Below are 24,795 nucleotides of genomic sequence, written 5' to 3'. Positions count from 1 at the left end.
ATTTTTAAGTTTTTCAATATACAAGGTTGGTGTCTTCACAAGAGTTGAAGGATATACTCATGCTAAAAACTTTGTTCAAGACACCTAGTTCATACCTTGTTTACTTTAGAAGATATAGCATTTGGCGGAGCATCCAAAGCGCAACCTCGCTGATCCCGTATACGCCTGTAGGTATGCGGGGGTTGGCTAGGGGAATGTAAACATTGAACATTTTCCCATACTAACTTTAAAAATCTCTAGCAATTTCAGACCTAAATCAAATCCATTCACATTTGGTTCAGATGTTTGGGACGTTAGTATGTAATATCATCCAATTGTAAACAAGGTATGGATTTGGCGTCTTCGACAAAGTTTTTTGGAAGAGTACTTCGATATGAATACTCCAAAAAAAAGGCGCATTAGCATAGCAATCAGAACTGATTCAGAAGATATCAAACCACTAAAATGAAATTATCAATTATGCGCACTATAATGACAATTTCAACCACTGTGCGTCGCATCGTATGGCAAGCCACACGCTTTTCTTCCTCTTTTGCCACCTAGAGGGACGAGGCTCTTTCGTGTCTGTTTTAGGATGGGAATAATTTTTTCGGTGCAAAAAAAATAGCGTCTTAGTATGGTTTCAGCTTGATGCTTATTTTTGTTTCCGAAAAATATGGTTGAAATATATTGGACTGGTTGAACTTTTCATCTTCACTCTTCTTCCAAGAGCTGTCTAAAAAAAATGAAAAACAAAAGAAACAGAACTTGTATAATGTTCGCATAAACAAATGTTAGGAAAACAATGTGAATTCTCGGTTTATCGACGTGGGCCAAAGCCGCCTCCATTTATTTCACGGAAAGCGTAATTCCCTCACAAAGAAAGCGAGACGAGGGCGGGGGATGTAAATTTTGATTACCTCAAAACGATTCGAAGAACGGACGCATTTCCATGAAGTCAAAGGCAGAGCAAATAAGTCACTCATTGAGGCGGACGGCGGTACAAGTTGGTGGTGTTGGGTGTAATGGGGACCCGTCAGAGGAAACAAACCAACACAACGTAACGTCTCTCTTTTATTATTCAACGCAGGTGTTGCCTTATCTCCCCCCAAATGCTTCTGATGTAGGTGGATAAGTTCCAACATTCATTGTTCAGTTTCCGAATCTTGCCGAGCCTGGTAAATTGTGACAAAGTACACAAACCGCTTTGGGACTACTTTTGATGTCAAGTGAAATTACTCCTGACAATGATTTGCAGGTGAACTTGACGCATGACTTTGATCAAAGTGTTACTTTCAAACCGGGCATTGGTACTCATACAATGGTGTAACCAGGTTTAACCATTTGCTGATTTGAGAACACAAGACTAAGACTACCACTCCTATTCCGTAATACGTTCGAAACGGATTTCCCATACCATTTGTATTTTGTATGCGAAATGCGTTTCGACCAGAATGCAGAGGTGTACACTTTAAAAATATAGACACACAATCGCCACGATTTGTTTGCTTCATATTCTACCGGAAATTGTATTTTCCGAGCCAAAAAAAAATGTATGGTAAAACGTATTTGCTGATACATCCATCACGTTCGATGAAATAACGTACATCAACAGGTGACGGCTGATGCGATCATCTGAGTTCCCAGTATCTGTGTCTGAATGGAGGATATAAAAAATACCACAGTTGAAATCCTTTGAATGGAATTGATGCAACGCATGCTGAACGTGCTACCAAACAGCAAGGATTTGGGGAAAAACAAATATGCATCTCAAATGACTACCTCTACGTATAAACGTAAAAAGTGAGGGATTGTTTATTTCGTTCGATTCTTAATCGGTGAAAATGTAGAAAACCACTCGATTCGGTAACTGTTCCACTTTATGGTCTAGGTGTACCTCAACAATTATAAATTAAAAATCTAGTGAGCAGTTCCACGCTAAATGACGACCTTCTCCGGTAGAATGGTTTCGCCTGAAGTGCCCAGCTTATCAACGATAACGTCAGCCACATCAGTGGCCTTCTCGCAGCCTGTGAACATCGAAATATTCAACCGTGGAATTGCTGGGATACAAATTTCGCCAATTGATACAAAAAGTCAAACAACGTTTACTATCCTCAACGAAAAATTGAAGAAATCAACCAAGGAAACAGTAGACATCCATTCCAACTAGGTCCGCAGGAGAAGCAAACGAGTGTTACAAAAGATTTTGAAGAAATTATTTTTCAATTGAAAGAAAAATTTGCCAACCCCATGGAGACCCAATGAAGTGAAAAACTACGATGGACAGCCCTATGGGGTTGTACGCAATAGTGACGTAGGACCAACAATCAATACGAAACTAACGATTTTAAATTGGCTCACTACTTGACTAGCCTATTGGTCCCAAGCAAATCGACTAACGTACCCCATTCTAGTATAAATTCCAGTACTACACTATGTTTGTTTTGATTCGCTATGCAAGTTTGACAGATAAAATGAGAGGTTAGTGGATTTTCCTATGTTTCGAGGGGTGAATCGATTAGCTTGGGACCGAAGATAGTACCAGAGCTGAGCCAAAAAGTTGAGCTCGTTTCTTCGGGACCTTCTGGTCTTAGAGTTACCTCTATGGTAGGACTACGTGGTCTTATATAATAAATCTTATTTGTTAACTGCAGCAGGAGCTTGGATTGTGTGTAGGAATAGGAACTTATGCGAAGTTCTCTCTGTTTATTCTCTTTAGTATTACGCGCTTGATATCATAGATCATAGATGGCCCACAGCGACTTACAAAGAGCTACTGATTCCGATCAATAGCGGTGCGGATTCTTCTTCCTTCTATGGATGCTCATGTGGGCTGCAGCTCACTGCTTGCAGGCAGCCTTTCGGTGTGTATTGGAGAACACCACCACTCACCACGCGGTGATTGAATAAACCAAGTCCCTGGCAAGGTGAAGGATAACCTTAGTTTCACGTACCCACTTGCAAATAGTAGATGTCGCCACATGGCGTAAACAAAGGGATTATCCTTCACCGCCGCAATGGTATTTCTCTATGGGAAACTAACTTTTTGTTTCACGATGTGTGGATGTCAAACAGCAAGCAAGAATGCTATATGAAAAGAGCGAATTTATGATTTTCGTGGTGAAATGAAATAAATTCAAACGAATTGAAACCGATTGATGGTTTATTTTTTTATTAATATAATCAAATAGCAATAAAAATTCTTTGTCTTGTATTGTATTATCCTCTTGAATATAACCAGCCTTGGGATACATAGCGGTATGATTAAAAAGAGTTTACTCTCCTGTGTTTCTTTTACGGGGTAAGTAAACTGCCTCTTGTTTTTCAGTGCAGTTGTTTTTTTTTTCTCTTTTTTCCTTCTGTGGACTGTCGGGCCTCTTGGAAGTGTCTGCGTGTGTGTGTGCTACTTCAGTTGAGCGGAAAAAAGGATTCGTTTCAGCTTCATTCCAATCATGTCTCTACTTGTTTCCGGATGCAAAGTTCGATTGTGCAATCACAGAATTCGAGTGCATTCAATTGGAAGTAAACGCGGCATGTTGAATAGATTCGTTCAGTTTCGTTTATCTAGAACGTTATTTATTTTGCATTTCATTTTGAGACCTTGTTTTTATTTCAAAATCCTAATTTTATAAGTAGTTTAAGATTATATCAAGTGTAAATATGATTTAAAAATAGTTCTGGTGCACAAATGGTTTAATAGTAGATTAAGTGTTGAGAAAAAAGAAGTTAATTCGTATATAACCATATCAGTGTAAATATAAGACAAAGAATATAAGTTTTTAAACATCTTCGAGACTGTGAAACTTTAATTTGAAAATGTGTTGTGTGATCGAACAATGTTTACGAAACCTCAGTGATTCGTTGAATGTGAGAAGTCATAGGTAAGAAATTACTAAACAAATTTAAATCAAGTTTAAAAATTATCCAGATTTCCAACAAGTACACATGAAAGAAAAAAATGGATTCGATCAATTCTTATACTTACGGGACAGCAAATAGATGCTAAAACTTCAATAAAATCTCGGATTTGTGGTAATCATTTTGCGGAAAACGATTACAAAATCAGCGGGAACAAACAAATTTTACTTAAAAATACTGTACCAGTTATCTTCGACAAAACAACAACGGAAGAAACGTATGTTATTACCTATTAAATTTAAATGAAAATTTAATTTAAATTTTTGTTACAGTCAAAATTTTGAATTTATTTGCTTGGATGACGAATCTTCGGTTGATTCACTTGATTCAAGTGTGATGAGGTGAGAATAAATTTTTTTGTTGAAATTTCATGCAAAGTTTGTGTTAATCGTCTTAATGAACTTAATTTAGGAAAAAGCTAAATAAAGCTGGACACAAGAAACTGGATATTACACCTCAAGAAGCGTGTCAAGCTTATCCCCGTCTCCTTAAAGCTAACGAGAAACTAAAGAAATCGAAGAACACCTACAAGCAGAGATGCAGACGTCTACATAAACAAGTTAGTACCTTAGAACAAGCGCTTCTAGAGTCTCAAAACAGGAATATGGTTTCAAAATGTACAGCGGATCATTTGAAAGTACTTTAATTAATTAACAATAATTTTGACTGTTTATAACGATTAAACCTTTGTGCAGGTGCATTCTGAAAATCATTCGTTGTTGGAGGAGCTGAAGTTCACTCAAGGGCAAGGTCGAGAGTATAGTGAAGAATTAAGATGCTTCGCTGTAACATTGCATTATTATTCCCCACGAGCGTATCAGTTCGTCACGCAATCCTTTGAAAATCGTTTGCCTCATCCAAGGACCATTACAAGATTGTACCATTCGATTGATGGTGAGCCAGGCATCACGTCAGAATCAATGGCTGCATTGCAGATATTAGCTCACGAACAAAAAGCAACAGGTGAACGTACATTGGTCTGCCTTATGATGGACGAGGTTTCCATAAGACGGCAAATTGAGTGGAATCACCGGACGAAGAAGTTTGAAGGAACTGTCCAGTTTGCTGGGTATCTACCAGAAGGGACAGACGAGTTACCAATGGCAAAGGATGCAATCGTATTCATGGTTACTGGTATCAAGCAAAAGTTTAAAATTCCTGTGGCCTACTTTTTCACGGACTCGTTGAATACTGAACAGAAAAGTAGTCTAATTGAAAACATTTTGACAAGTCTTCATGAAATTGGTATTACCGTTATTGCCTTCACATTTGATGGCTTAAATACTAATATCAGCACCGCCAAATCCCTGGGTGCCTCGCTTAAATTTGATGAAAACTTCAAAACCAACTTTGACCATCCATGTACTAATGAGCCGGTGTACGTAATAATGGATATTTGTCACATGTTGAAACTTTTCCGCAATACGCTCTCAGCCAAAGAATCTTTGAAGGCTGGGACGAATTTGATTGAGTGGAGATATATCGCGTTACTGAACGAATTACAGAATCTGAGTGGATTGAAGTTTGGTAAGCTTACGGATAAACATGTGGAGCAACTAAAGGAGCTGGATGAAATACCATGCTATAGCCACTCTTTGCTCGACTGTTGAGCTGTTCAGTTCGTTTTCTTTTTCGCTCGAGTTCTCGCTTCGATTCGGTTTGTGCTGTCGCGTTGCGCCGTGGAAGCGTCGCCACCTTCGCGCGTTCTGGCAAGTTTACTGCAACTTGCCAACACGAAACAAATGGTGCGTAAACGTACCAATGATTCAGCAGCGGGCCCTTCAAAGAAGGTGGTAATCCAGCACAGCGCGTCGCAGGATGACGCCGGAAAACGGGTACTGCAAGCCAACCAGTTTGCGGTGCTCCCCGAAGAAAATGGCGATGGTGACGTCGTTCCCATCGCTGCAAGAGAGCGGATTCCCCCGCTTTTCGCGCCGAAGAAGGATGTTGCCAAGCTGCGTGCCGAACTGGCAAAACACAAGCTGCTGCCTCGCTTCAAGCTTTGCAGCATCGGCACCAAAATCATGTGCTCCAGCCTGGAGGAGTACAATCAAACAGGATGTTTCCTAAAGGAAAACAACGTTGACTTCTTCACGCACGATCTGCCATCGAGCAAGCCACTGAAGCTGGTATTGCGTGGATTACCGTCGTTCGAGGCGGCTGTGGTTAAATCCGAGCTGGAGCGGCTTGGGCTCAAACCTGAGGCGGTGTTCCCAATAAACCGGCGTTCCAACCACAACACCAGCTTCCGTGACCAGTTGTTCCTGGTGCACTTCACGAAGGGATCCACCAGTCTAGCGGCTCTGAGATCCAAAATCCGGGACCTGTTTCAGGTCATCATCAGTTGGGAGCATTACAAATCCCAACATCGTGATGTTACGCAGTGTATGAACTGCCTCTCCTACGGCCATGGCACCAAAAACTGCCATATGAAGACTATCTGCGGCAAGTGTGCTGGAACTCACTCGACTGCGTCCTGTGAGCAAGATGATGACATCGAGCCAACGTGTGTCAACTGCGGTGGTAACCACCAAGCCTCCAATCGCGGATGTCCCAAGCGAGTGGAGTTCATCAATATCCGTCGGAAGGCTACGATCAATAATCAGCCCGGTCGCCTCCGTAATCATCGTTCGCCTCCTGCACACACGGAAGTCCAGTACCCAGCTCTCCAGCCCCGTCGACATGTTCCGAACTTAGAACCACTTCCGCTCAACAACCAACAAGTCAAGCATGTGAGTATTCCTAACAATCGAACAGTCCAGCATCGTCTCGCTGCTGCTGCTGCCCAGCCAATGCCAGGTCCCTCCACCGCCCCTGGTTTATCATACGCTGGTGTTGTCTCAGGTGAGCCTGTCGACGATTCTCCGTTCACCTCGGAGGAACTTGTGACGCTCGTGGCCGAGGTCATCATCATCTTGCGCACCTGCCAGACTCGATCTGAACAGCTTCATGCTGCCCTGTCCCTTGTCACTAAGTATGGACCGTGAAGCCATCAAGATCGTAAATTGGAACGCTTGCTCCTTGAAGAGCAAAAACATCGAGTTTGTTGAGTTTCTCAATGAACGAAACATCGACATTGCCATCATAACTGAAACCCACCTGAAGCCTGAAACAAACGTCTACCTTCCCGATTTCCGGCTCGTGAGGCTAGATCGAACCAACTCTGGAGGAGGAGGAGTGGCTATTGCAATAAGGAGAAACATCTGCTGTCGACTGATGCCCAGCTTTCAGCTGAAGATCATCGAAGCCGTAGGGGTGGAAGTTTCTACTCCTATCGGCCCCATCACCATCGTCGCGGCTTACTGCCCCAACCAAGTCAACATCAGGGACGGATCGGCAGCAGATCTGCGACGAGATATTATCAAGCTAACACGACGACGGGAAAACTTTATCATCGCTGGCGACCTGAACGCCAAACATCAAGCTTGGGGCAACAATCGGCGCAATCAAAACGGCACCATCCTGAACAACGACCTGCAGGAAGCGCAGTACAACATCTTGAGTCCGGAAACTCCCACCCGGTTGAGTCGGTCCGGTGTTCACGCTACCATCGATATCTTCATCAGCAACATGGGAACCACATCGCTCAACCTATCACCTATCAGGAACTCAGCTCGGACCACTACCCGGTGGTGACTGAGGTGGGATCCTCCGTAAATCGATTTGAAGCTTTCCGGCTGGGGTCAGTTCCAACATTGCGTCGACACCGTTGTAGACTACGATGTCCAACCGGAATCGTCCGAAGATGTTGACCGGTGTCCGGTGTCCATCGATTAAGCAATTTCCCGGGCCAGGGAGCTACATGTGCCAGTATCCAGACAGGTGACTAATACTCTGAACCTTGACAGGCCTACTAAATACCTCATTAGACTCCGCAACACGATTCGTAGGCAGTACCAGCGTACTGGGCTGCCTAACCTGAAGACCAATTGCAACCGTTTGAACAAAATCATCCAAGCCAGGATGGTGGATCTCAGAAATATCGATTTTGCAAACAAGATTCGCTCTCTCCCAGATTGTGCTAAGCCATTCTGGAAAATGGCAAAGATTTTGAAAAATAAGCCGAGGCCCATTCCTCCCCTTTCCTCTTCTAACCAAAATTCGAACCCATCGTTACTAATAACCCCATTTGAAAAGGCCAATGCTCTTGGACAACACTTTGTAAATTCACATAACCTTGGCCACGCCATGGTGAGTCCCCACGAGCCTGCAGTATCACAGGCAATGGCTAGTGTCGCTGCCACCCCCGTAGTTGTCCCTGCCTGACGAAAGTAGAATATCGGCTGATGAGGTGATAAAGGGTGTCCACGATGAAATTGCCACACTATGAAATTGCTCTAACTTTTTAACCGTTGGGTAGAATTTAATGAAAATTTGGGTGGATTTAGTTCATAGTGCATTATTTACATCCTGCAAGTTTTAAAGTCCTGTGATCAAAACTCGCGGAAATGGAGTCGAAAGAACAGCTCGTGCGTGATAAAATCTTGCGCATTCATCACGAGAACAAGGATCTCTCGCATCGTTCCATCGCTAAAACGTTGGGAATCGCGAATTCCACGGTGTCGCGAGTGATTAAGCGGTTCGAGGAACGGTTGACCACCGATCGGAAGCCCAGGAAAAAGTATTCCGTACAACACCAAAAATCACAACCGCGTAGTTGGGGCCTTCAACCGAAATCCGAACGCCTCCGTTAGGGATGTGGCTAAGAAGCTGCACCTAAGCCGAAGTTTTGTCCAGAAGGCCAAAACTAAGGCTGGGCTTCGAACGTTCAAGGTACAAAAGGCCCCTAATTGCGACGAGAAGCAGAACAAGTCCGCCAAAACCCGTGCCAGGAAGTTGTACCTCAACATGCTGACGAAAGTTGAATGCTGCATCATGGACGACGAAACATATGTGAAGGCCGACTTCAACCAGATCCCCGGCAACCTGTTTCTCACGGCCAAGGATAAGTTCAGCGTTCCGGAGCATGTCCGCACTCAGAAGATGTCCAAATTTGCGAAGAAATACCTGGTTTGGCAAGCCATCTGCACGTGCGGGAAGCGGAGTGCACCTTTCGTGACCCAGGACACGATGAAAGGACAGGTGTACATAAAAGAGTGCCTCCAGAAGCGGCTGCTTCCTCTCCTGAAGGCCCACAACGTCCCAACAATCTTCTGGCCAGATTTGGCCTCATGTTACTACTCCAAGGACGTGCTGAAGTGGTATGCGGACAATAAGGTCAATTTCGTGCCGAAAATGTTCAACCCTCCCAACACTCCGGAGCTCCGCCCCATCGAGAAGTACTGGGCGATTATGAAGCAGCACCTTCTTAAACGACCTAAGGTAGTGAAGACAGTCGAGGAACTGAAGAAAGTATGGGTTTACATGCAAAAAACGGTTGATTCACAGGTTGTGAAGAATCTTATGGCCGGGGTTAAGGCCAAGGTGCGGGCATTTGCGTATGGACTGTAAATAAAATACGAGTAAAATGGTAAAATGAAGTTTAATAGTTATTTCTCAATCCCTGAAAATTTGATGGCAATCGGATGAAAACTCGAATTTTGCGAATCAATTTTGTGTGTGGCAATTTCATCGTGGACACCCTTTAGCAGCGATTAAATCAACAAAGAACATGAAGGCCGCTGGTGTCGATGGAGTGGTCAACCTCGAGCTGAAAAACTTGAGTGTTGACTTCTTCAAGCACCTTGCAGTGGTCTTCAACAAGTGTTTAATGCTTGGCTACTTCCCTGCATGCTGGAAGTTAGCCAAAGTTATTCCAATTCACAAACCTGGCAAAGACCCTACCAGTGCCAAAAGCTATCGCCCCATCAGCCTCTTGTCCTCCATCTCGAAGCTATTCGAAAAATTGATACTCAGCCGTCTGCTGGTGTTTTCAAATGATAATAACATCTTTCTCAAAGAGCAATTCGGGTTTAGGAAAGGCCACTCTACCATCCACCAACTCGCAAGGGTTACTAACATCATCAAGCGGAATAAGTCCGTTTCCAATACATCTGCCATGGCATTGTTGGACGTCGAGAAGGCGTTCGACAATGTCTGGCATGATGGTCTAGTGTACAAGCTGCATCGATACAACTTTCCGAACTACCTCGTGAAGATCATCAAAAACTACTTGTCGGGCAGATCATTCCAGGTCTACTTGAACAATGTCTCCTCTGATACGTTCAACGTTGATGCAGGGGTCCCTCAAGGTAGCCTGCTTGGGCCTATCCTATTCAACATTTTCACGTCAGACGTTCCTCCCCTGCCGGGTGGTGGTATCCTGTCAATGTTCGCAGATGACACCTCCATCATCTATAAGGGTCGAGTGATCCGTGCTCTGGCGAGTAAACTACAATCAGGCCTGGATGTTTTGTCCGACTATTTTAAGAGCTGGAAGATTTGTATCAATGCAGCTAAAACCCAAACCATTCTGTTTCCACATTCGTATTCACCTCGGCTTGTTCCGCCTGCTAATGTCAAGATCCATCTTGATAGCACTCCCATTGAATGGTCGAGTGAAGTAGTCTACCTTGGTCTCACCCTCGATAGCAAATTGCTATTCCGATCCCATGTGGACAAGACATCCACCAAGTGTAACATCTTAATCAGGTCGCTCTACCCTCTGATAAACAGGAAGTCCACCCTGTCCCTCAAAAACAAGCTTGCTGTCCACAAGCAAATCATTCTGCCGGCTATTGAGTATGGTATGCCAATCTGGGAGAGTTGTGCAAAGTGCCACCACTTAAAGCTTCAGAGGATCCAAAACAAGATCCTCAGAATGATCCTTAACAGTCCACCGCGAACTCGTAATTCTGAGATTCACCACCTGGCCGGTCTTCAAACACTCGAGGAGCGAAAGACTTCCACGCTGGAAAGGTTCAGAGTCGCCTGTCTGCGATCAAACCACCAGATCATTCGTGATTTGGCAACCTAGTTTAAGTAGTTAGGTCCTTAAGTAGGTAGGTTATCAAATTTTTAAATTCAAACCTAAACAATCCCACAAAGGGTATCCTGTAAATTAGCGCTAAACGCAATCATCACATTAGAATAACCAATTAACTAGAACAAAGATGAAGAGCCAAAGGCTAACCAATTGAAATGTTAAATCAAATGTTGAAACATAAAACCCAGAAAATAAACGTAAATTTTACTACTACCATGCTATAGGTGCAGCCAAGATCACTTGGAAACTTTCTTTGCGGCCATCCGAGCGAAAGGTGGCAACAACAATAATCCAACCACGGGGCAGTTTAAGGCTGCATATAAAAGAATGATCGTTCATAATGATGTTACTTCCTCGGCGTTTGCTAATTGCCGAAATTTCGATGAGGTGAAAATGCTGCATGCTGAGGAAAAATCATTGTTCTACCTTGAATCAATGAAGAATTCAATGACCAGTGAACCTAATGATGACCGAAATGATGACGACAATATTCCTGCTCCGATTGATGAAATGCTTGCTTTTGCTTCAGTAGACGACGATTTCTTAACACATTCGTTGACATATTCGGCAACACACGTCCAAAAGCAGCTAATTGTAAAACTGAAATGTGAGCAGTGTTTGCATGAACTAATAGGAAACTCGGAAATTGAAGTAAACAAAGATGTTCTTCTGATATGCAAGATTTCTGAAACTGAACTAAAACTACTCATTGATCACCACAAAAATTTCAACGTGGAGAAATATTACGAACGGCTTGAAAACAGAATCCTAATGAGTATCTGTAACATTCATCAACATGTTTTTTTGCAACTATCAGGACATATTTTGGAGCAAGATGCAGTAAACAATCATCGCAATATCTTGATAAAATTGTGCATTGATTTTTATTTAAAACTACGGCTAGAGGAATATGCCAAAAACATGGGAGGCACTATGAATTCTATCCGTAAAAAACTTACAAAATTGATTCTGTTTCGTGGTGAGTAGCAGATTTGCTGGATGAAGACGAGCAATTTGAAGAAATAAATAAAATGATATAAACTAAATCAAATAAGGGTCTCACAAAAAATTATTTACAATGAGCTTCTAAAACGAATAAATTTAAATCATTGCCTTTTGTTCCAACCATCCGTATCATCAACCTTATTCCTCACTAATCTTGAAGCCTCAAGAAACAGATGAATCCATAAGCTGGTATGTTCTATTATTTAGTTACACAGTTATGGGCATAGTGACAATGACAACACAAATACCATGAAAAACCCAAAAAAAATGCACTGATCATATAAGTGAAGAGGATGTTAACCAGCATTTTCAAGAATATCAGCTAAAATTGAGTTCTGACGATTTTTGTATATATTTCTGCAAAGATCCGTTGTCACAAGAAATTTCAAAAAAAAATTCAAATCATATGTGTAAGCTTTTCGTTATGAACTGCTCAAATACAAACGCTACACCAAATTAAACAAAAAATGTTTCATATACCGATTACGTATTGTATTGATTATGTACTACTGAGAATCATAACGACATTTCTCGCTGGCATCACTGTAGTTCGTATGTTGCTAATGTTAATTTTTACATCGGACGTCACGTGTCCAAACCGGTGGACGCGAGAAAATAAGATGAATTTTAAATTTTATTTTTATTTACTGTACATCATTTCCGAATTCGCCCTATTCAGATAACACTTCTGAAATTTGTGAGTTTGACAGAACCACCAGCACCAAATTGTCGGGATACACTGGAAATATACTGAAGTTGTCAAGTTGCCAGGGAGTTGGAATAAACACCGTTTGGTGAGACCGTTAGGGAAATCGCTTTTCGTAGGCATTTGGTGATAATTTTAATTATGATAGCAACAGTTACACTTATTTCTTCTTTTTCGCATTTCAAGCTTATTGCATATCGCATATTAGCTTATTGCGTGCTCTCAACTTAGTGTTCTAGATGCACTTCCACAGTTATTAATTGAGAGCTTTTGATGTCTGTACAATTTCTGCATTAGTATAATTGTGTGGCAAGTTCAATCATACTCTATGCCCAGGGAAGTCGAGAAATTTTCCAACCCGAAAAATTCCTAGACCGAACCGGGAATTGAACCCAGCCACCTTCAGCATGGTCTTGCTTTGTAGCTGCGCCTGTACCGACTAAGCTAAGGGAGGCCTGCAATTTTTAACAGTAACACTTTGCAAATGATAAAGTCTTAAATTGATGCGTAGAAATATTTCTGATCGATTGGTGATAAAATTATTGAAATTGGTCCAGGGGTAGCTGAGTTATTAACGTTCAAAATCTTTCATAATTTTGTTAAATGTTACATTTTCGCTTTTCACAAAGTGTACCCCCATATAGAAATCACAGACGTAGTCCTACGTCAAAACTACAGATTTTTACTGTGTTGCCCTATGCGACGCCGATGGGTATTGGTAAGTGTGATTGCCTTGGACCCCAAAGGGCCTGGGTTGTTCAATTGTCCAGATATGGTATGGCGAGTGCGCCATGCATGCAGTAATAAACAACAATACAAGACATTTTCAATGCCTCACTAAGGTGAGTGCGGTTTCAATAACTTATATACTGTAAATTAGTCTACGAGATCGTTTTTTGGTGTACATGTTCTGAACGTTTTTGCGTGTTGCTTTAGAACGGACCGCTGAGAGCCAACTACGGCCGCGAGGGCGCACTCAATTATACCATTGGGTTCGTCGACAATCCCGGGATCAGTTCACCTCTTTGAGACCGGTCGATGATCAACAGAAGCAGCCACCGAACGACTGGAATTTCGTCAACTCGATTTGCAACATTCAACCCGAGAGAGAAGGTCCGTTTGGATTAAAAATACAAGGCAAATTCTGCATGTAAACAGGTGATTAAGATTCCAATCCCTTTATGCAATTTAGCGCGGTCTACGGGGTGTTTTGTTCTTAGATCCTGTCATCGCTCATCGGTATGTCGGCGGCCGAGCGGAAGCTGCGTGGTCTAAAGAACCGCAAACGCAGTATCTTCACGTCGTTTGCTTCGATTAAAGCCTTCGTATCCAGCTACCAAGCGGACAAGGACAAGTGCGAGGTGCCTGTTCGTTTTGGAAAACGTAATCGCACTGTGGACGGAATTCAATGCTGTTCAGGCGGAGTTGGAGACGCTGGAAGAAGCCGATGAAGTCTTGGACGCATACTTGAAGGAGCGCACGGAATTCGAACGAGCGTATTATCGAATAAAAGGTACGCTACTTTTGTTAAACCAGAATGAAGCCAAACCTACTACTGCCCGACCCATTGATAACACGAGCAATGTATCCCACCTTAAATTGCCAGACATTAAATTGCCAGTTTTTGGAGGCAATTACGAACAGTGGATGAACTTTCACGATTTGTTCGTTTCGCTTGTACACTCTTCGGCGAATTTGTCCACTATCCAAAAAATTTACTATTTACGCTCCTCTTTGGCTGGTGAAGCACTTAAACTAATTCAAACGATTCCGACTAGCAACGAACAGTACTCCGTTGCGTGGAACTTGCTGCTGAGTCACTACCAAAACCCTCGGTGTTTGAAACGGACGTACGTGCAATCCTTGTTTGAATTTTCCTGCATGAAACGTGAAACGGCAGACAAATTACATTCGTTGATTGACAAATTCCAAACTAATGTTAAGATCCTCAAACAACTGAGGAAAAATACCGAGCATTGGGACGTCCTACTGATACATCTGCTCAGTACGCGATTGGATTCAGTAACGAGGCGTGATTGTGAAGAATACGCGGAGGTAAACGATGCAGCAAAATTCCAGCAATTAGTCGAGTTTCTTCAACGTCGAGTCAACGTGCTGGAACAAGCCTTCGGAAACTCCAGCTAACATCAAGAAGCCCAGCTATACAGCAAGGGACGCGCAAATGTCCAGCGTGTTCAAGTCCACACTCCCTGTACTAGTGCAGCGAATTGGCAAATATGGCTGTTGACGAGAAGGAGCAAGTAGAATCAACTCTGCAAAAACTGTCTGTGTCGGGGTCACATGGCGAAAGAATGTTCATCGGAGAGCAGCTGTCGCAAGTGCCGAGGACGGCATCATACACAGCTGTGTTTCGCGTCAAGATCTACAGGCAGTAGTCAACCAGCTACGATCAACCAATCGGACCAATCTAGTGCTTCCGGCCAGGCGGGCAGTAGTAGCGGACCGATTTCAGCCACGCCAGCAGCGCATACTGGCATTTCGAGTTGTACAACGGAAGACGGAACCAGGAGCAGGGTACTATTAGCCACATCGATCATCATCATGGTGGACGCTAGTGGCAACGAGCATACAGTGCGAGCTTTGTTGGATTCGGGCAGCGAATGCTGTTTGCATCAAAACGAGTGGTGCAACACATGAAGGCTCGGTGACATAAGGTGAATCTTCCATTGGAAGGAATTGGTCAAGCGTCTACCGAAGTCCGCTGCATGTTCCGCTCGATAGTGAACTCTCGGATATCCAAGTTTTCCACCACCATCGACGTCTTCGTTCTTTCCAAGGTCACCGTAGATCTGCCTTTAATCTCCGGCGATGCGTCGAGTTGGTCGCTTCCGACAGGAATCCAGTTAGCTGATCCGTCATTCTATCAGTCCGCAGTCATCGATGTTGTGTTAGGGGCCGAGGTGTTCTTCGATCTCTCAATGTTGCTGATCGAATCACTTTGGGCGAATCTCTTCCGTGTCTGGTTTATTCGGTTTTTGGTTGGTTTATCAGCGGCAAAACTCCTGAACAACATTCGAGATCTTCCGTAGTCTGCAACGTCGCTACCACTGCCGACATTCATCGTGACATGGAGCGATTTTGGGCCATTGAGGACGATTCAACGGTCGTCCACTCTGCATCCGAAGCCTACTCCGAGAAATTCTTCAGTGAAACTACTCGTCACTGCGAGGATGGACGGTACATGGTACGAGTACCGTTCAAGGAAGATGTTCTGGAAAAATTAGAAGACAATAAACATACTGCACTCCACCGTTTTCGCCTGATCGAGGGTCGTCTCGGGCGTGATCCAAAATTAGCCGCCGAATCGACGAATCAGATGCAGCGTAAGGGCCTGCATACTTCCTACCACATCATCCAGTCATTCGCGAGGAGAGCAGTACAACCACAGACAAACAGACGTAACACTTCATTGTGTATCTTCGTTCACGCATTTAACGGTTGATTTGAATATTATCAGTTCCGCGAACTACTCGCCGCAGCGCTGGCATCGAATCACTTTGACGTTTCTATACATTCTATAGAACTTTTATGCAACATTGTTTGCGAGTTAGCGAGCAAGCTTGTTTTCTGCGAGAATCCCGAGAGATGTCGTTACTGAGGTCCTATGTTTTGAGATACTATGTTTTCAAGAAAAAAAATTTCAAAGAGTTACGCCTGTTTTTCTGTGGTACAACCAAGGTGCGTGTCGTCTTCGATGCTTCTTGCAAGAGCTCCACCGGAATTTCCCTGAACGACGCTATGCTGACAATGGGTCCAATTGTTCAGGAAGATTTGCGGTCCATAACGATGCGATCTCGCCTGCATCCTATCAAAATGTACCGGCAAATGGTTTTGTTTCCCAGAGACTGCCGATATCATTTGATATTCTGGCGTCCTTCACTATCAGAACCGATCCGCATCTAAAAATTGAAGACCGTAACCTACGGCACCGCTTCAGCTCCGTATCTAGCCACTCGAGTACTGAAGAAGCGGAGGATGAGAAGGAGAGATATCCCCTCGCAGCGAAAGAAACCTGTGAGGATTTTTATGTCAACGATTTCTTTTCGGGCGCACAGACTGTCACCGAAGCAATCGAACTACGGGAGCAAATGGATGCCATGTTCAACTCAGCTGGAATGCAGCTAAGAAAGTGGGCGAGCAATTACTCTGCAGTTCTAGAAGGAGTTCTGGAAAACAACCGTGCCTTGCAGCCTTCGATGGATTTCGACAAGGATCAGGCCACCAAGACACTGGGTCTACACTGGGAACCCTGTTCTGACCAGTTGAAATACGTCGTTCCTGAAGCGACAACCAAGTCCTCAACAGTCGTCATGAAACGAAGCGCACTTTTCTGCATCGCCAAACTGTTTGACCCACTTGGTTTGGTGGGTCCGGTCGTAGTCATCGTGAAGACCTTCATGCAAGCATTGTGGGGATTGAAAGATGACAGCGGAAAGTAGTAGGAGTGGGACAAAGAACTACCGGAGCAGATGAAGAAACATTGGGTCGAATACTACACCTAACTTCTTCTTCTTCTTCGCATTTCCAGCTTATTGCATATCGCATATTAGCTTATTGCGTGCTCTCAACTTAATGTTCTAAATGCACTTCCTCAGTTATTAATTGAGAGCTTTCGATGCCTGTACCATTTTTGCATTGGTATAATTGTGTGGCAAGTCCAATCATACTTCTATGCCCAGGGAAGTCGAGAAATTTTCCAACCCGAAAAATTCCTAGACCGAACCGGGAATCGAACCCAGCCACCTCCAGCATGGCCTTGCTTTGTAGCTGCGCCTTTACCGACTGAGCTAAGGGAGGCCCTCTAAACGCTCTGCGAATTGATCGATTCGTCACACTCCCAAATGCTACTTCTGTGGAGCTGCACTTCATCTCGGACGCCTCTTTAGCTGCATATGGATCGTGTGCCTACATCAGATCATCGAATGAATCCGGAGAAGTCAAGGTCGCTCTATTAACGTCTCGCTCGAAGGTGTCTCCACTCAAACAGCAAAGCATTCCGCGCTTTGTGGGGCACTTCTGTCTGCTGAGCTCTACCAGAAGGTCTCCGAAGCCCTGCGAATCACATCTAAGGCGTATTTCTGGGTAGATTCAACCACCGTTTTGAGCTGGCTCAAGGCTACACCATCTACCTGGTCCACCTTTGTCGGTAACCGGGTATCCAAAATCCAGCAGAAGACGGAGAACTGCGAGTGGAACCACGTAGTAGGACGAGAGAATCCCGCTGACATCATCTCGAGAGGTCTTCCAGCTGCGGACTTGGTACAGTGTAGACTGTGGTGGGAAGGTCCTCCATAGCTTCGAGGAGAAAAGGAATCGTGGACAGTTCCAGTTGGCGCAGGTGTTGACAACGAAGCAGCCAAAGAAGCAAGGAAATCGTCACTTCTTCTTCGTCATTATTCGCACTACCAGCATATGTTAACGCATCACTGCCTACTGGCGGCGGTATTTCGATAACCTTCGACTGCCCAAGGCCGAGCGAACCGTTTCATCATCGCTAACAACAGCTGAACTCCGTAGCATTGTAGCACTCGCTCGACTTGTTCAAAGGGACAGCATTCCTATGGAATGGAAGGCACTGCAGGCAAATCAAATGGTCTCTTCGAATTCACGACTTCGTTGGTTCAATCCGATGATTGCTCCTGATAACGTTTTACGCATCGGAGGACGATTGAGTCGTTCCACACAATCGTATGATTCTCGCCATCAGATACTTCTGCCAGGGTCGAATCCATTCACGACACTTCTCGTCCGTTGTCAGCATGAACGCCTTCTGCACGCAGCTGTACAGCTGCTTACCAACACTATTCGGCAGTGGTTTTGGATCCCGGGCGGCAGAAACATCACTCGTCGCATTGTTCGCGGCTGCGTTCACGCTTCGAGACCTTTCTCCTTCGTCGGTGTTGATTTCTGGGGATCGATCTACCTCAAGCCTCGTCACCGCAGAGATGCACCTCCGAAAGCTTACGTCGCAGTGTTTGTGTGCTGCAGCACAAAAGCTGTACACCTGGAGCTCGTCGTGGACCTTACTACAGTCAAGTTTCTCCAGGCTTTTCGTCACTTCGTATCTCGTCGGGGTTTGTGTTCAGACGTCTACAGCGACAACGGCAAAAACTTCGTTGGGGCAGCGAATGAAATCCGGAAACTACTACGTGACAAAGACTTTCAGCACACTTTCGCCAGTGAATGTGCTACCAACGGGATTCGTTGGCACGTCAATCCACCCCGTGGTTCGCATTTCGGAGGATTATAGGATGCTGCAATCAACTCTGCACAGAAGCACTACGTCCGTGTACTCGGAGATCGTAAGCTAGCCTTCGACCACATGGAGACACTCCTCGTGCCGATTGAAGCCTGTCTCAATTCACGGCCGCTCACCAAACTATCCGAGGATCCGTCAGACTTCCAAGCTCTCACACCGGGACACTTTTTGATCGGTTCGTCCTTGCAGTCCGTCCCAGACGTCGACTATGAATCAATTCCAGCAAACCATCTCCACCAATGGCAGCTCATCCAGAAACTGCTTCAGGATATCTGGAAACGCTGGCACGTGGAATACCTCGCTTCGCTACAACCACGTAGTAAGTGGTGCAAACCGCCTGTACCACTGCACAAAAACCAGCTCGTAGTCATCGTAGACGAGAACCAGCCACCAATGCGCTGGGCTACTGCACGAATCCACGATCTACACCGAGAAAAGGACGGCGTAGTACGAGTAGTCACTCTGCAAACTGCAACCGGATTCCTCACTCGTCCTACGGCAACAATCTGCGTACTTCCAATCCCACCATCAGTCGACAATCAGTCATCAACGTCAGCAGCACCGCAACCGCAGTCAGGCTAGAGGTTTTCTTTGTGTATCAACCTGGCCAACAGAATGGTTTCTGCAGAAGCAGATCAACCAATTTCTTCAAAGTTACTGGAAACGAAAGGCCCTTAATGCGAAGGGTCCAGGTACCTTTCCAATAACACATACCTTCTCGATATTGGCTACCGGGTCTTATTCACATTACATGTAACTGCGAGCGTTTCCCACTATACTCCACGAGGATCGGATCAACTGCTACTAAATCAACTCCACAACGAACGCGATAAATAGCGAGGACGTCACGTCAGCCGGGGGCAGAACTCATCGTAGATTATCAGCATACAAGACCCTTGAACAGTAGGGTCCAGGTAAGGACCTGTCCAACACTTTTAAAATCCTACCGGGTCTTCTTTATCTGTTCCATGTCATCAAGCTCTTCCACGAATCCAGCATCGAGAATCTCCAGAAATGGTCATTTCTGCCGGGGGCAGGATGTTCGGCAACGCAGGAGGGAGCAGTCGCCTATACCAGGCCATCGGTCACTCACCGTTGACCACTACCACTGGTTGTCATCTTCGGCTACCTATACACGCACTCCATGGCCGAGGTGATGCTGGTTACTTTTCCGTAGATGATAAGTCAGTGCATGCAAGACCACACGATCATTCCACTGCGTCCTAGCAAGAAGTACGGTCGACTTAGTTCGCGCTCCGCTATTTTGGAAGTTTTCTCGCTATTCGCTTGATTTAAATTGTCAGTTTTTTCTCGCTTAGAGTTCCCAGCTAAATAATTAACTAAATGTGAGTTTTTTTCTGAGAAGAAAGTGTGTTTTCGGCATCATCGGAAGGAAAATTGTTTTTACGATTGCCAATTCGCCAACCATTTTGCGCACCATCGGTGCGTGGTAACGCATACCTGCACACGGATCATCGTCATCGAGTGTCAGCATCTGCCTCCGCATTTACACCGCTCATCTATCATCGTGTGTTCAGCTGAGTGCCGACCCTCACATAAGCACACACCAACGAAGACCGCCCGCACACGCTGATCGAAGATCATCCACGCTGCGCGTCGCTCCGCTGCTGCCGTTTAAACGCTCGGTGGTAGTAGTATAGGATTATCAGATAAGTTTTTGTTCTTGTTTCTCTCTTTCGCCCGCAGTTAAATTTTAAGTTTGTGTTCTGTGTTTGTAGTTTTTTTTTTGTGTATTGTGTCCGAGTGATTATCGTTTCAGTGGTAGAGCGTTTTTCGCTCCCACTAGTACGGCAAAATGGACATTTTGTCGCAAGACGAAATGGACGTTTTGTCGGAAGATGACACCACTTTGCCACGCGATGGCAAGAAGGGTCGAAAACGTACGTCATCTCTCCCTGGTTCATCGTCTCAGTCTGGCAAAGGACAGGCTCAGATAAACCCCCGATCGCGAGCCTATCCAGATGACTCGACTGGCCCATGGGTTGTCTACTTTCAGCCCAGAAACAAGCCTTTAAATGTAATGCAAATTACTAATGATCTGACGAAGCGATACTCGGCCGTGACTGAAATCACGAAGGTTAGGCACAATAAACTTCGTGTCTCCGTCTCTAACCTGAAGCAGGCTAACGAGATTGCTGCCTCCCAGCTCTTCACGCTCGAGTACAGAGTTTACATCCCAGCTCGTGATGTGGAGATCGAAGGTGTGGTCACCGAAGCGAGTCTGACCCCCGAGATCTTGGAGAAGCAGGCGACCCCCGAGATCTTGAAGATACTGGATGTCCAAAAACTGGGCTCAGTATCTGTCAGCGAGGGTAAAAAGAGTTTTACCCCCACAGACTCGTTCCGTGTGACCTTTTCTGGTTCAGCCCTTCCTCACTACATCGAGCTGGGAAAACTTCGACTACCTGTGCGCTTGTTCGTTCCCCGGGTCATGAACTGCCAAAACTGTAAGCAGTTGGGACATACGGCCTCCCACTGTGGCAGCAAGGCACGCTGTTCCAAATGCGGAGAGAAGCATGGGGATGACACCTGTGCAGCTACCGCACCAAAATGCGTGTACTGTAAGGGAACTCCTCATGGTATCTCGTCATGCCCGGTGTACAAACAACGCGGGGAGAAATTACAACGCTCACTTAAGGAACGTTCCCGGCAGTCTTTTGCAGAAATGCTTAAGACGGCCACGCCATCGACCAACGACAAAAATCCCTTTTCTCTTTTGTCAGATGACGAGACTGACTCTGACTTGGCTGAGGAGGGAACTTCTTTCCGTTTTTCAGCACGGAAACGAAAACGCATCCGTTCGCGGAAAGTTGAGAATGAAGAACCCCAAATCAGCTTGCCCAAATCAAGGAGTGGTGGAAAAAAGGAAGTTTCTACTCCTCCTGGATTCAGAAGAACTGACTATACCCAGGATTTTCCACCTCTCCCGGGGACATCCAAAACCCCTGATGTCCCATTTTTAAGAACAGAAGCCCCTTCTTCATCTGGGTTGTTCTCATTTGATAAAATTGTGGACGATATTCTCAAGTACCTGAATATTTCTGATCCTCTCAAAAGCATTGTTCTGGCAATGCTTCCTACTGTGAAGACCCTCTTGAAGCAATTGACATTGAAGTGGCCCCTCATTGCAGCAATCATTTCCTTCGATGGATAATTTTCCAAACGAGGTCGGGGATTTGATCACAATTCTACAGTGGAATTGTCGAAGTCTTATTCCTAAATTAGACTCTTTTAAGTTTTTAGTTCACAATAATGATTGTGATGCATTTGCTCTTTGTGAAACTTGGCTCTCTTCAGATATAGATCTTCCTTTTTATGATTTTAACATTATTCGACTGGATCGTGAGGATTCGCGTGGAGGAGGGGTACTTTTGGGGATCAAAAAGTGCCATTCTTTCTATAGAGTGAATCTTCCACAATTTACAGGTATTGAAGTTGTCGCATGTCAGGCTATTATTAAAGGTAAGAGCCTTTGTATTGCTTCTGTTTATATTCCTCCTAGAGCCGTTGTTAATCGAAAACAACTTTCAGATATATGTTCAGTACTTCCTGCTCCACGGTTGATTATGGGAGATTTTAATTCCCACGGTACAGGCTGGGGGGAACTGTATGATGACAACCGTTCTACTTTTATATATGACCTCTGTGATAACTTCAATATGACAATTCTTAACAATGGAGAAGTAACACGTTTGGCTGGACCATCTTCGAATGGAAGTAAATTAGACCTCACACTTTGCTCTAACTCATTATCGTTGGATTGCACGTGGAATGTGATCCAGGATCCCCACGGTAGTGATCACTTGCCGATCAAAATTTCGATTGCCAGTGGGCTCAATCCGTCGGAATCCGTTAACGTCGCGTACGACCTCACCCGTAATATCGATTGGACAACGTTCAAGACCGCGATAGAGGAAGCCGTGTCGTCGGTAGAAGGGCTTCCACCGTTGGAGGAATATAACTTCCTCTCCAATCTGATCTTGGACAGCGCGCTTCGAGCTCAAACTCGGCCGGTTCCTGGAACGTCTTTTCGTAGGAAACCTCCTTCCCCTTGGTGGGACCACCAATGCACTGAGGTTTATCGTAAAAAGTCCTACGCGTTTAAGCTTTTCCGGAAACGTGGAACACCCGTGTATTTCGAAGCGTACTCGGCTCTTGAACGCGAACTCAAGAGCCTCATCAAAGCCAAGAAACGCGGATACTGGCGGCAATTCGTGGACGGATTATCGCGCGAAACGTCGATGAATACGCTTTGGAACGCGGCGCGAAGGATGCGTAACCGGTCTTCGAACAACGAGAGCGAGGAGTACTCAGATCGTTGGATTCTCAAGTTCGCGCGAAAAGTATGTCCTGATTCCGTGCCGGCACAGATGATTCCTCGCGAAACGACGAATTCTGTAGACGAGATCAGCCAGCCTTTTTCAATGCTGGAACTCTCACTCGCGCTCCTTTCGTGTGGCAATTCGGCTCCGGGGGCTGATAGAATCAAGTTCAACTTGTTGAAGAACCTCCCAGACGTCGCTAAGAGGCGCATGTTGAACTTGTTTTGTCAGTTCCTAGAGCTCAATATTGTTCCGGATCATTGGAGGCAAGTGAGAGTTATAGCCATTAAAAAGCCTGGAAAACCGGCTTCAGATCATAACTCGTATCGTCCCATCGCGATGTTATCGTGCATTCGAAAATTGTTGGAGAAAATGATTCTTTTTCGCTTGGACAAATGGGTTGAGACGAACCACCTACTCTCAGATACTCAATTTGGTTTCCGTAGGGGCAAGGGAACGAACGACTGTCTCGCGTTGCTTTCCACAGAAATTCAGTTGGCTTTTGCTAAAAAAGAGCAAATGGCTTCTGTGTTCTTGGATATTAAGGGGGCTTTTGATTCAGTATCGGTTGAAGTCCTTTCAGACAAACTCCACGCTTGTGGCCTTTCTCCATTAATCAATAACTTTTTGTACAATTTGCTGTCAGAGAAACATATGAGCTTTTCTCATGGAAACTCTACAGCTTCTCGATTTAGTTACATGGGTCTCCCCCAGGGCTCATGTTTAAGCCCCCTTTTGTATAATTTCTACGTCAGAGAAATTGACAATTGTCTAAGTGACAACTGCACGTTGAGACAACTTGCAGATGACGGCGTAGTGTCTATGACAGGGCCCAAAGGGGTCGACCTGCAAGGACCCTTACAGGATACCTTAGACAATTTGTCTACTTGGGCTATTCAGCTAGGTATCGAATTCTCCACGGAGAAAACTGAGTTGGTCGTTTTTTCTAGGAAGCATAGCCCAGCACAACCAAAGCTTCAACTTTTGGGTAAACCGATCACTCATTCTATGTCCTTCAAATATCTTGGGGTCTGGTTCGATTCAAAATGCACCTGGAGATCCCACATTGAGTATCTGAGACGAAAATGCCAACAAAGGATCAATTTTCTCCGAACAATTACCGGAACGTGGTGGGGAGCCCATCCGCAAGATCTTCTAACGTTGTACCGGACAACGATTTTATCGGTTTTAGAATACGGTAGTTTTTGTTTCCAGTCGGCGGCTAAAACTCACATCATCAAACTGGAACGTATCCAGTATCGTTGTCTTCGTATCGCGTTAGGATGCATGCACTCGACTCATACGATGAGTCTAGAAGTGTTGGCGGGCATGTTGCCACTACCGGATCGGTTCTCGGAATTGTCCCTCAGGCTCCTCACCCGTTGCGAAGTTATGAACCCACTGGTAATCGAAAACTTTGAAAAGCTTCTTGAGCTGAACCCTCAAACTCGTTTTATGTCATTGTACTACGTGTACATAACACAGGATGTCAGTCCTTCACAGCATAATCCTCATCGTGTATGCTCCTCCGACTTCGGCAATTCAGTTAGTTTTGATTTATCTATGACGCGGGAGATTCGTGGGATCCCAGAACATCATCGTTCCATGATTGTTCCGTCAATTTACGCTGCAAAGT

The sequence above is a fragment of the Ochlerotatus camptorhynchus genome, unplaced genomic scaffold (assembly GCF_037179485.1).
Source record: "Ochlerotatus camptorhynchus isolate MF236.1 unplaced genomic scaffold, CSIRO-AGI_Acam_v1.1 ptg000193l, whole genome shotgun sequence".
Lineage (NCBI taxonomy): Eukaryota > Metazoa > Arthropoda > Insecta > Diptera > Culicidae > Ochlerotatus > Ochlerotatus camptorhynchus.
The sequence above is the reverse complement of the archived record's forward strand: the minus strand, read 5'-3'. Positions refer to the sequence as shown.